We start from the raw sequence: 13,817 nt of genomic DNA, 5'->3' as shown, positions 1-13,817 counted from the left end.
TTTAACATATACTGTATTAATATGTTTATATATTAACAGCATATGTATAAATATAAAAACAACTACCTCTTGATTCTTCACTCCCTCACTCCCCCCCCCTTTTTTTTTTTTTTAAGATTTTATTATTTGACAGAGAGAGACACAGGGAGAGAGAACACAAGCATGCCGGGCAGGGAGCCCAATGCAGGGCTCGATCCCAGGCCACTGCCACACAGGCGTCCCCCCAACTTGTTCTTTTTCCAGTGTCTCCTATTCAATAGTTAGGGCAACAGATAAGGAAGGAAGGCAGGAAGGCAGGGGGATACCGAGGGAGAGAGGGAGAAAGAAAAGAAGGAAGGAGGGAAGGAAAGAAGGAAGAAAAAGAAAAATGCTGGCAGTGTGTTAGCTGCTAATTCAGATCATTATTTCAGGAAAGAGGCAACTTAAGTTTTCCAGTTGCTCAGGGCAAAAACTTTGGTGTTATGATTGACTCTTTTCTTTCTTTCACAACCACATCTAAATCATCACCACATTTTACCACCTCTGTCTCTGTAATATATCCATAATCTAAACACTTCTCACCACCCAACTCCAAGCTATGGCCACATCTTGCCTTGACTAGTGTGTCAACTCCCTAATCCACCCTCTTCCCACTCGGACTCTTGTAATGTGTTGTCCTCAGAGTGGTCTGGGCAATCCTTTGAAGAAGTAAAGCAGATCTGGTCTCTCTATTACACCTGAAATTGACTCCAAATTTCTTACCATGGCCCTTGAGAGTCTACATAACCTAACCCGCTTACTCACTCGGAGACTTCACTTGTATCGTCCTGCTCACTCAGTTCCTGCCGCACTACCCTATTTGCTGTTTCTGTAATTCATCAAGCACATTCTTACCCCAGGGCTTGACAAGTGCTGTTCAGACAGCCTGGAATGCTCCACTCTCAGAAACTGCATGATTTGCCCCTTTATTTCATGGGGCAAATTAAATATGACTTGCTCAGAGGGGCCTTGCCCGGACTACCTTGTCTAATATGGCAAACCCCTTTCCATCTCGTCCTATCCCTTCACCCTGGCTTATTTCTATTTTTAACTTATTGCTAAGTTAATGTATACAAGACCTGAGACAAGACAGATATTTTCCTATATTTTCTTCTTAACCTTTTAAAGTTTTACCCTTTACATTTTGGCCATCAATGCAACTAGAACTGATTTTTGTGTATGGTATTAGATAGAGATCCATTTTTTTATGACTAACAAATGATCTCAGTCTATTACTGAAAAATTTATCTTTTCTCCACTGATCTGTAATGCCACCTTTGTCTCATGTCATTCTCCCTATTCACAGGTTCCTCTACAAGCACTCTATCCTATCCTATGTGTCTATTTTTTGATCCCAGGTCCAAAACCACATTTCTAATAATCAGTCTTAGAGTAAGTCATTGTTGTCTTCTTCTTTTTTTTTTTTTTTTAAAGATTTTATTTGTTCATTTGACTTAGAGCAAGCACAAGCGGGGGAACAGCAGGCAAAGAGAGAAGGAGATGCAGGCTCCCCAATGAGCAGAGAGCCTGACATGGGGTTTGATCCCAGGACCCTGGAATCATGACCTGAGCTGAAAACAGATGCTTAACCAACTGAGCCACCCAGGTGCCCCCAGGTTTATAATAAGTCTCGTAATCAGGTAGGACAAGTTTCCCCATCTTATCTTCAAACGTGTGTTGGCTGGTCCACATACATTTTATTTTATTTATTTAAGATTTTATTTTTATTTATTTGTCAGAGAGAGAGAGAGAGAGAGCACGTACGCACAGGCAGGCAGAGCAGCAAACAGAGGCAGAGAGAGAAGCAGGCTTCCCAAGGAGCAAGGAGCCCTATGTGGGACTCGATTCCAGGACACTGGGATCACCACCCGAGCCAAAGGCAGCTGCTTAACCGACTGAGCCACCCAGGCGCCTCTCCACATACATTTTAGAATCAACTTGTCAAATTCCATGAAAACAAAAACAAAAACAAAAACAACTTATTGGAATTTTGATTAGAATTACATTTAATCTAAAAATCAAACTCGGGAGAACTTTATAATACTAAGTTTTCCAATCCATGAGTATTTTCTCTCTACCATTTATTTAGTGTCCTCTCTATTTGGACCGCCTTTGTCTTTTAAACAGAGTTCTGGGGGAACACATTCTAATTTATTTCTATTGCGATTAAGAAATACTTTGTATTCCTTCTTACCACCTTATTTCCTATTTTTCATCTGTCCCACTTTGCTGATCTTTTCTCCTTTTTTGCCTTCTGCTGTATCAGTTTTTTCTCATTTCTTTTCCTCATTTCTACTTATTTTTATTCTATTACTATTCTTTTATTATTAGCTCTGAAATGAATATTTTACATTAAGTCTAAATAAGAACGCTTGGAATGCTTTCATTTCAAACCCCTTCCCTATTTATATTTATTTGAGTATTTTCCATTTTTATATCCACAAATAAGATGTTACTCTTCTATCAAGTCAGTCCTTAAGAAGGTTTCCTTTACTGGACATGTTTTTTTTTTTTTTTAAGATTTTATTTATTTATTTGACAGACAGAGATCACAAGTAGGCAGAAAGGCAGGCAGAGAGAGAGGAGGAAGCAGGCTCCCTGCTGAGCAGAGAGCCAGACCTGAGCTGAAGGCAGAGGCTTTAACCCACTGAGCCACCCAGGCGCCCCTACTGGACATGTTCTTTGCTCATCATTCCTCTTTGCATCTCAGACTCTTGTTTCCAAGAAGCATTTTTCCTTCCTCCTAAAGTATATCCTTCAGAAGTTCCTTTGGTGAGGTTCTACGGGAATATGTTCTCTCAGTTCCTTTGTTTGAAATTTTCTCTTTAAAATTATTTTTGACATACATTTTTACTGAGTACACAATTCTTGGTTGACAGATTCTTTTTTGCTTTTAGCATTTTGAAAATATTGTTCCACTGTCTTCTTATTTCTAGTATTGGCTCAACTGGTACACCCAACAATATCTCAAAAAGTACATATTCTGCTAGGAAAAATTATATATTCTTGGTATATCTGTTTATATCTGTATTTACAACCAGAGTCTGGACACTAAAATGAAACAAAGAATGAAAGCTATTAATGATGTGACAGGAAAAAATTTTTGTCTTTTGAAATCTGTTCAAAAAAAGTTACAGTTGGGAAATGCTTATTTTTAAGCACAATCAACATCTAACATATTACTTATGGGTAAAGACTTAAAAATGGGACTAGGGGTGCCGGGGTGGCTCACTTAACACTCTGTTAAATGTCCAGTTCTTGACATCAGCTAGGGTCTTAATCTCAGGGTTGTGAGTCCAAGCCATGTTGGGCGTGGAACCTACTTAAAAAAAGAATGAGCTTAATATCCCCTTTCAAGAAAAAAACCTCCTCCTAGTTAAACATGGTCTTTTTTTGTTACCACCAAGAGGCATGAATCAGCTCTTTAAAATAGAGGTGTGGCTCACTGATAAGCAAAAGCACTCTCAAGGAAATATCTTAGTGAATTACAAAGGACATTATTTTCAGGAAAAATAAGATCTCAGGATGATCTTACTTTCCAGATCATCCTGAGATCTTATTTTTCCTGAAAATAATGTCCTTTGTAATTCACTAAGATGTTCAGATCAAAATTAATCCTATTATTTCTTCTCCTGAAACAATTGGGACTAGATTTGGGCTTCAGGAAATTAAAGTTTCTTCTTCTTCCTTTTTTTTTTTTTTTTTTTTTTTTAAGGTTTTATTTATTCGACAGAGAGAGCAAGCACAAGCTGGGGGAGCGACAGGTAGAGGGAGAAGGAGAAGCAGGCTCCCCGCTGAGCAAGAAGTCAATGCTGGACTCGATCCCAGGACACCAGGATCATGACCTAAGCCAAAGGCAGATGCTTAACCAACTGAGCCACCCAGGCACCCCTCTTCCAATATTTCCTTATAAATAAAAATCCTGAAGCCTTCTGCTAATAATATCTGTTGTCAGTACTTGAAAGTGACACTGAGATTATTTGTTGGGAATTAAATTTTACAACCTCCACAAAGTGGCTCAGGATAGGGATCTGCAAAGTCTCTTTAAAGAGAGTAATGGAGTGCCTGGCTGGCTCAGTTGGTGGAGCGTTCGACTCTCCATCTCGGGGTTGTGAGTTCGAGCCCCACATTGGGTGTAGAGATTACACTTAAAAAAAAAAAAAAAAATCCTGTGGGCACCTGGATGGTGTAGTCGGTTGAGCGACTGACTCTTGGTTCCGGCTCAGGTCATGATCTTGAGGTTGTGGGACTGAGCCCTGAGTTGGGCTCTGCACTTAACAAGGCTTCATCTCAGGACCCTGAGATCATGACCCGAGCTGACGCTTAACCAACCGTGCCACGCAGACACCCTTAAAGTTTCTATTTAATAGGTGAAGTCTGGTTACATATATCTATATGGTGTTAGAAATCTAGCAAAAATGATCTGTCAAAAGATGGACTTAAATAGACTTAAAAAAAAATAGTTTCATGTGTGTCTGGATCATAGTGATACCAAGTATAACTATCGCATGAAAGAATACTTAGGGTCATTATTTACAATAATTTAATGTGGCATAATTGATGTTTAGGAGGTTAACCCTTTTAATCTCTTCTAGTTAAAAGGAAGAAGTTGCTCAACAACTGCTCTTTGATATTTTTGTTTCTACTCTGCCCTCTAAAAGCACTAGCACATACCAAAATATTTCATTTACCAAATCCCCTAAAACTTTTATTATTCATTCCTTAACACCAATGCCCTAAAGATGGTTAAATACTCGCTTTTCAACTTCATTCCAATGGTGCCTTTCCTGCAGAGAGTTAAGAGGCTAGAAGGAAGCTTCTGATTGCTACAAAATAAACTTTCATCTTTCTATAAGGACAAAGAGGGGATAATTTAAAAAACAAAAACAAAAACAAAAAACCCTACAAAGAAATAAGCCAGACATAAAAAGACAAATATTTTATGATTCCACTTGTATGAGACACCTAGAATAAGCAAATTTACAGACACAAAGTAGAATAAAGTTTAGCAGGGGCTGAGAGGGGAAGGCAATGGGAGTTATTATTTACTGTGTAGAGTTTCAGTTTGGGATGACAGAAAAGTTTTAGAAATGGATAGTAGTGATTGCTGCACAATGTTGTGAATGTTCCTAATGTTACTGAATTGTACACTTAAAAAAGGTTAACATGGTGAATTTTACCACAATTTTTAAAAGTGTGCAATGATTACCGTGGTTGCAAACAAACAGACTTATTTATCTTATGCCACAGATTGCAAAGATATTTAACAGAATGGTCCTGATTAGCCTGTGGCTACAGTAAAAGAACGAAGCCCTCTCCCAATTACAAAGAGATGGTGTTCCAGAAGCCACTTACCTCTTACCTAATTTTATATAAGCATTAGGGTATGCAAGAAGGTTAGAAAAATTCCCAATCTTATTGGTATCACCAGTAGATAAGAAATACTGTGTCATCTCTTAATACATAAAGCAAAACCACACCCATATCCTGAATCCTAATGCTTTCCCTCAGATTTAAACTCAGAGGAAGGAACAGGAGGCAAAGTTGCATGTGTGCAAGTAAAAGAGAATGGAAAGAATTCTTCACACCCTGTGACCTGTCCTTTACAGTTACTCTTAGTATCTACTGAAAGTGTTATTGAGTTATTTATTTTTTTGAAGATTTTATTTATTTATTTGAGAGACAGAGTGAGAAGCACACAAGCAGGAGGGAGGGGCAGAGAGAGAGAGAGAGAGAGAGGGAGAAGCAGACTCCCTGCTGACGAGGGACCCTGATGCAGGACTTGATCCCAGGACTCTGGGATCATGATGTGAGCTGAAGGCAGATGCTTAACCGAATGAGCCACCCAGGCGCCCCCAGGTTTATAATAAGTCCTGTAATCAGGGCGCCTGGGTGGCTCAGTGGGTTAAGCCGCTGCCTTCAGCTCAGGTCATGATCTCAGGGTCCTGGGATCGAGGCCCACATCCGGCTTTCCGCTCAGTGGGGGGCCTGCTTCCCTTCCTCTCTCTCTGCCTGCCTCTCTGCCTACTTGTGATCTCTCTCTGTCAAATAAATAAATAAAATCTTTAAAAAAAAAAAAAATAAGTCCTGTAATCAGGTAGGGCAAGTTTCCCCATCTTATCTTCAGAAGTGTATTGGCTGCCCCACTTTTAGAATCTTAAAAACAAAAACAAACAAAAAAACAACAACTTTTCAGGACACTGGGGTGGCTCAGGGTTAAAGAGCTGCCCTCGGTTCAGGACATGGTCCCCAGGTTCTGGGATCGAGCCCCACATCGGACTCCTTGCTCAGTGAGGAGCCTACTTCTCCCCTGCCTGCCTGCAGCTCTCCTGTTTGTGTTTGTTCTCTCTCCTGATCTCGCTCTGTGTGTCAAATAAATAAATAAAATCTTTAAAAAAACAAAACAAAACTTTTCATCTTAAAAAAAAAAAAAGAAATTACTGGATCAGCAAATTATGAACATTTAGTTCTTGGCTGGTATTACCAAACTGTTTGCTAACATCAGTATCCTAATTTGCAGTGCCACTAACAGCTTACAGTGCTTGTTTATTCACGACCTACCTTCTTAATAATGGATCTTACTATTTTAAGATAAATGTATTTCCAGCTTAAGAGTTCTAAATGCTACATAATTATTGTTTCAACCTTCAATTTTTTTGAGTACAGTTGACACATAACCATTTTAACATTTTAATTGTTAGGAAAGTCAAACATATTCCTATGACTGTAAATTTTGTTGTTTTGCTCATATTTATTAAACACTCTACAGTTTACAAAGACCTCTCACATACTTTACCTCATCTCATGCCCCTAAAGAAATGGTCATTATTCCTATTTTATAGATGAGGAAACTAAAGTTTAAGGAGGTTAGCTGACTTGGATATTCACAGTGACAGTGTGATATGGAGCTGGAACTAGAACCCAGGTCTTCAGACTCCAAAGATAGGAAATACATTATATTGAGTAAATAGGTCAGAACTTTCAGATGGTCAAAATCAACACCTGGTATTTTAAATATAATAGAGAAGTTAAACTGAAAACCAAGGCTGAATCTGAAAGCTGTAGAGTATCAACCACCTCTTCCCTAAAAAAATCAGACAGGCACTAAACACACTTCCTCTCCTAAAATCCCCTGGAATGTTTCTGGTTGCAAATCATAAAACTTAGAATTTGAGAGACCAACTAATCCAGGGCACTCTATTCAGAAATGAGAAAATTGAAGCACAAGGCTTGTGACCTGCTCGGAGATGGCGGCACCAAAGCCTTTTATGACAATATAGTGTGTTTTCTTCTAAGGCCCATATGACAGTATTCGAGAAATTCTGCTTTGCTAAGAATGTAGGAGACAGAAAGCATGGACTAGCAGAAAATTCGTGCCTGACCTCAGCTAGCCGTAACTGCTGCTGGGTAGCCCTCTCCCTCATCTTTGTTTGGCTCCCTTACCTTTTCCACCACTGCTGTTCCAAAACTTTTTTTTTTTTTTTAAAGATTTTATTTATTTATTTGACAGACAGATCACAAGGAGGCAGAGAGACAGGCAGAAGCAGGCTCCCTTCTATGCAGAGAGCCCGATGCCGGGCTCGATCCCAGGACACTGGGATCATGACCTGAGCCGAAGGCAGAGGCTTTAACCCACTGAGCCACCCAGGTGCCCCTGTTCCAAAACTTTTAACACTTTCTAAAGTCCGCTAGCCCACTCTCACCTTTTATCGTTCCACAGATAACTTAACCCCTTCCTTCTTAAAGGCAGATAAATAAGAGGTTACTTGACCTTATAAGGCAGAAATTGTGATCCTGAGCTTTGCAGTCAAAATGTATCTGGATTCCAGATCTCTTCCATTACTTATATGGTGCCTTTGGGAAATGAAGTTAATCTCTCAAAGCCATAATTTCTTCAACTGACAAACGGGAATGCCCACCCACTCTACGGAATTTTTGTAAAATTAAATAATACATATAAAAGTGTCTAGGGTGCCTGGCTGGCTCAGTCTGTGAAGAATGTGATTCTTGCTTGATCTTGGGGTTGTGAGTTTGAGCCTTACATTGGGTGTAGAGCTTACTTAAAAAAAAAAAAAAAAAAAAAAAAAAAAAAAAAGGACCTAGAGCAGTGTACAGAGTAAACGACTGAGGACTACTCCAATTTCAGTTCCCATTTCCATCACTTTCAAACATATCTTCCTCCATCCTTTCTTCATGTTTCTCTTTCAAGGCTCACCTCTCCATGTGGTTTCAATTTTATCTCCTTCCAGGGCTTCTTTATCTCCCTTTTCTCTTGTGCTGATCTTCAGTGTCTGCCTCTCTGCTGGCTCCTTTTCCTTCACCTTCCAACAGGTCAAATCTCTCCCATCTTTTAAAATCAAATCAAGGGCGCCTGGGTGACTCAGTGGGTTAAGTCTCTGCTTTCGGCTCAGGTCATGATCTCAGAGTCCTGGAATTGAGCCCCACTTTCTGGGCTCTCTGCCCAGCAGGGTACCTGCTTCCCCCTACTTCTCTGCTTACTTGTGATCTGTCAGATATATTAATAAAATCTCTTTTTAAAAAATTTTTAAAAATCAAATCAAATCAAACAAAAAGGTCCTCAAAATCCAACTCTTCTAGCACTTACTCTAAGTATCTCTCCTAAATGCTCTAACCTACCGGAAAGACAGCAAGCAATTATCTTTCAAAACAGATGAGATTATGTCAATTACCTGCTCTAAAAACCTTTGATGGTTTAAAAATTCCTTAATCATGAAGACTGAACTCCTTAGCAAAACATTTGAATCCTTCTCAACACCTGGCCATCAACCTTTGCTCTCAGCAGCCACTGTATTCAACTACTCAACCCCAGGCGTCCAGAGACGCCCTATGCATTCTATAACCTTCTAAAATTATATGCATGTTTGCGTATGTGCAGTTGTCTGGGTGAAAATCCATTCCTCTTTTCAAATTTCTGAGAGGGGGCACCTGAACTGGAAAATATTAAAAACCAACTGCAAAATCCTCTTAAGCTATACCACACTCCTCACTTTTTTTTTTTTTTTTTAAAGATTTTATATATTTGACAGAGAAACATCAAGAGACGGAATACAAGCAGGGGGAGTGGGAGAGGCAGACTCCCTGCTGCACGGAGCCCAGTGAGAGGCTGGAGCCCCGTGAGGCACTGGATTCCAGGACCCTGGATCATGACATGAGCCGAAGGACTGAGCCACCCAGCCGCTCCCACACTCCTCACTCTTTCCTAGACACACACCTAACACTTTTGCACATCCATTCCTGTGCCAAACTGCTTTCTCTGGCTGATCGAGGTGGTGGTGCCTGAGGGAGTCAGGCTGGAATTACCTTAATAGTAACAGGTCTACTGGACGAATTCTTTTTCATCCCTCAAGAACAAGCGCCAAAATCACTTTTCGGTCCCTTTCCTTTATTGTAACACAGCTCTACTGAACACTTACCACAGTCAGGTGTGGCAATGTTGTAAGCTCTTCAAGGCAGAGGCTCTCAATACCTTAACATCTTTTTTTTAACAGTTGTTTTTTGTTAAGATTATTTATTTATTTATTTGACAGAGAGAGAGAGAGAGAGAGAGAGAGAGATCACAGGTAGGCAGAGAGGCAGGCAGAGAGAGGAGGAAGCAGGCTCCCCGCTGAGCAGAGAGCCTGATACAGGGCTCCATCCCAGGATCCTGGGATCAAGACTTGAGCTGAAGGCAGAGGCTTTAACCCACTGAGCCACCCAGATGCCCCCCTTAACATCTTTTTTGTACCTACAGAATGTAATCCAGATCCCAGCACCCAACAGGCAAAACAAAAATCTGCTAAATAAAAGAACCGTTTATGGTGCTGCATTTGTATTCTGGTATTCTCCACAACTACCCCTGCTCACTTTTGTTATTCATTCACTCATTCAATATACATTTATAAAATTCCAAAAAAAACACCTGGACCTATGTGCTAAGCAGTAAGGATACAGACTAGGACACAGTCCTTGCCATTAAGACCTTTAACTGTGACAATACAGAACAAATATTAAGGGGCTTATTTGATGAGTGCTCTTACAGAGAGAGCAGGAATGATCATGCCTGTATTAAAGATGAGAAAACTAACCTTCAAAGAGGTCACTACTCAAGGCTGCACATAAAAGAGGATTTTATTTAGTACCTACTTACTGTCTGACTCCCTCAACCACCATCACCCCTAATCAGTCTGTAAGCCCCAAGAAGGAAGACCTTTTTTTCACTCCTCAGGGTCTGATTCCTGCATTTCCGGGAATCTAATTCCAGCGTTTAGAACACAGCAGGCTTTCAATAAATATATGTTGATTGAATGAATAGATGAATTGATTCCAAAATAAAGTTGACCAAGAGCAAAATACACAAGGGCAAAAATTTCCTTCCCATCATGATGGCTTAATAAGAGATTTAAAACAGGCTTCTACTAGTTAGAAAGGCTAGACCAATTGTATTGACTCAAGTCCATAGGCATGTTATGTATTTTACCTAAGAAGAATTTAAGTAAAGGGGTGAAGTAAGTTTCTATTTCTGATGTCACATTCATGGCATGTACTGACATAAAGCCAAGATTTAACTGCAGGTTTCAAACTGATTAAAAGTTTTCACAAAAAGCAAACACTAAAGAAAGCATTTTCTTGAGTCTTGACACTGGCTAGAAAAGTATCTCAATTTCAGTTATTTCTTTGATGTCAGTTCCAGCAGCCAAAACTGCTGTATAGATGTTCTCCAACGTATTTGTTTAAAAACCTTTAAGCAAAGATTAGCAAAAACTTTTTAGTAATGATTAGACAAAACCACAGTCCAGTACCTCACCACTATTTCACTCCCAGGGCTCCATAAAACTGCCTTGGTCTGAAGCACAAGGCAATCAAAATGTACCATCAAACAAGGTGATGGGACCAAAATTAAATATGATTTATGGTTTAGTATGACATTTTTATGTTCTAGAAACTCCAGTTCCTTAGAAATGATTTTGCTCTGATTAGAAAGTACTACCATTATTTTTCTCCAATATTTAAATTTCAATAATCATAAGCTGTGTGTGGTGGTGTGATGAGTAACTTCAACAGGTATGAAGTAATGTAATGAAAAGAGCACAGGACTGGAGTATAATTTAGGCTACTATTTCCTATCTAGGTTAATTGCGTGACCTTCGGCAAGTCATTTAACATTTTAGAGGCTGTGAATTTAACATTTATCAGCTGTAAAATTAGAAACACCACCTCACAGAACTGTAGTGAGAAATTACATAATATATATGATGAGCTGTTTTCAAAAAATAACACTAATAGCAGTATCATTTTTTAAAAAAGATTTTATTTATTTATTTGTCAGAGAGAGAAAGAGCAAGTGAACACAAGCAGGGGGAGAGGCAGGCAGAGGGAGAGGCAGGCTTCCCGCTAAGCAGGGAGCCCACTACAGGACTGGAACTCATGACCCTGGAATCATGACTTGCGCCAAAGGCAGAAGCCTAACCCCCTGAGCCAACCAGGCGTCCCAGCAATGTGGTGTCTGAACAAATAAGAACCAGTCATTAGCAACTACTGTTCTTAGATTATTTTTAAAACTTCTAGAGCAATTCTCTGTGGATGCTTCTTCAAAACACAGGTAGGAAAACAACCAATCCCTAGTCATTGCTGGATTAAAAACTGAAGAACAACTGCATTAAAGACCTCCATCCCTGCACAATATTACCAACACAATATGGGATTCCCAGAGTAAATCACTTCCATTATGAGATATCAACATAATAAAGTACAATAGCTTTATCTGCCAACTTGACTAGGAGGGAATTTAACCTATATAATAACCTTGATAATCTTCCCTGCTTCATGTAAAGGGGTCCTGGTTGTCCTCATTTCAGAGACTTAAAATACTAATTACTTTCCAAAAAGGCGTGTCCACACTGGCTTTAAGAAAGCTTTGGCTTGTGCTGAATCTAGCACAACTAGTCTTCCAACGGAGCGTACATTAAATTACCACTATCTAACAAAATTTGGTTAAGTCCACACACTTTGCCAGTTTCAGTACGGACTACCTCTCCTCCCTCAAACTGGCTTCATTCCTATTACTTGGTGAACTAGTCTCTTTGTTGCTTTCGAGAAGCAACTGGGTTTCTGGTTTCCCTATAACGAGGCTCCTTCCATTAATGGACTTTTTCTTCCAACTTTTTGTTTTGAGCAGAAGAAATCAAAGGATTGGCGGGTACGAGGGGCGAGGAACTGGGTGGCTGGACCAAGCCCTGCAACTTCCTTCTGCATGCAATGAATGAAAAGACTGTTTCGTGCCCTATAAATCACTTTCTCTCCTCCGAGATTCAAGAAGTGTGCGAACCGCGAACCGCACTGGTTCTTTGGTTCCCCGATCACAGCCGCAATCTATACCGACAGAGCAGCAAATTCGGTCCCTTCCCAGTTTCCCGGGGAGGAAGCTCACTTCTTTTCCACAGGCCCATCCCCCTACCGAGAAAAACGCCTGCAGACTCGTGCCCCGAAGCCGCGCGGGGCTGACGTTTCAGAGTTAGACAATAACCTCGAGGGTTTTCAACAGAAACTCCGTCTGCCGCTGCCTGGCTCCGAGCCTCCGCTCTGCCAGGCCGAGATGCAGAGGTCCGACCGAGGACGGGTTTGAAAAATGGACTTTGACCTGATCCGGTTACCGCAACCGGATCCCCAGGGACCGGTCCCCATTAGGGGCGGCCCGACGGGCTCCACGGAGGAGGCGACTCCACGCACGGGCACAAAGGGGCTGCCCAGACAAAAGAGCCCCGCAAAATCGCGGGGGGGCGGAGTGGGCCAGCCGGCGCCGGACGCACTACAGGCGGAGAAACCACGGCGGGACCGTTGTGGGAGGGCGGAGGAGGCGGCGGCCCCGACCCAACCCGCCCCGCCCCGCCCCGGCCCGACCCCACCGCGGCTCCGGCCGTTACCCCCGCCCGGACCACCACCTCCTCGCGGAGCCAAAAACACTGCCGGAGCCTAGGAGACACCCACAGCCAGACCCCGCGTACTTCTCGCTCACTTTCCCTTGTTCCTCGAACTCACCCGGGTGGCCGCCGCCGCCTCCTCAGCCTCCACAGTAGTTTCCCCCGGAAATCCTACCTGGCCCGCCGACCGCCTGGCCGCAGCCAGAGCCTCCGCCCCGGGAGGGGGAGCGGGAGCAGGCCGGACAGTGAGGGGGTAGGAAGTGCCTCCGCGGGGACTCACGGGACTTGTAGTCTTCAGCAAGGGCCAGCTGGGTCGCGGGCGGGACAAGATGGCGGGACCCTCTAGCCCTCCGCTCTCCGGGCCGTCAGTACTCCAGGGCGTCTTTGAGCATGCGCCACCCGCTGCCTGCGCCCTGCGGGTGGAAGAACTTGTGCACCTTTCCTGATACCGAGAGGGCAAGGGTCTTTGGACTTGGGACGATAAAACTGAGTACTCGGCTGCAGGCAGTGCCTAGGGAAGGAGCTGATGCTGCAAGTGTGCTGTTTTAGATTAACAGTTCAGTCCCTGCCCGGTCAAATTTCATTTATAATTTCTGCAAAAGGAAAAAACTATTGAGGGCCAGTTTGAAGTACAAAAACATAAGTAAGTTATTCTCAATTTGTGCATAAAGAAGAAACCCAGGAATCATTCTTGACACCTCCTTCAGTCATTCTACATTCCATATATCTCGGTTACATTCCATTTTCTCCACTACCGTTAGAGGAAGCCACCGTCAGTCAGTCGTCTCTACAAGTCTCACTAGTTTCAGGCCTCCCGGCTATCTTCCTCCAAACACCTTCCTTGCTGCTGCCAGAAGATCTTGCTAAATGACAACCTCATTG

The 13,817-nt window shown here is 41.9% G+C and overlaps 1 protein-coding gene across 1 annotated transcript in view; it reads right to left on the bottom strand.

Annotated features, from left to right (window-relative positions):
- PHACTR4 (phosphatase and actin regulator 4) overlaps positions 1–13,351 on the bottom strand; it is a 107,405-nt gene extending 94,054 nt beyond the window's left edge. The window contains exon 1 of the mRNA XM_059377067.1: positions 13,054–13,351. The gene's annotated coding sequence lies outside the window, so the exon portion shown is untranslated. The remainder of the gene's footprint in view (positions 1–13,053) is intronic.
- Between the last annotated feature and the right edge of the window lie 466 nt (positions 13,352–13,817).

This window comes from Mustela nigripes, chromosome 14, assembly GCF_022355385.1.
Source record: "Mustela nigripes isolate SB6536 chromosome 14, MUSNIG.SB6536, whole genome shotgun sequence".
In the NCBI taxonomy this organism is placed as follows: domain Eukaryota; kingdom Metazoa; phylum Chordata; class Mammalia; order Carnivora; family Mustelidae; genus Mustela; species Mustela nigripes.
This window is presented reverse-complemented; position numbering and strand designations above follow the sequence as displayed.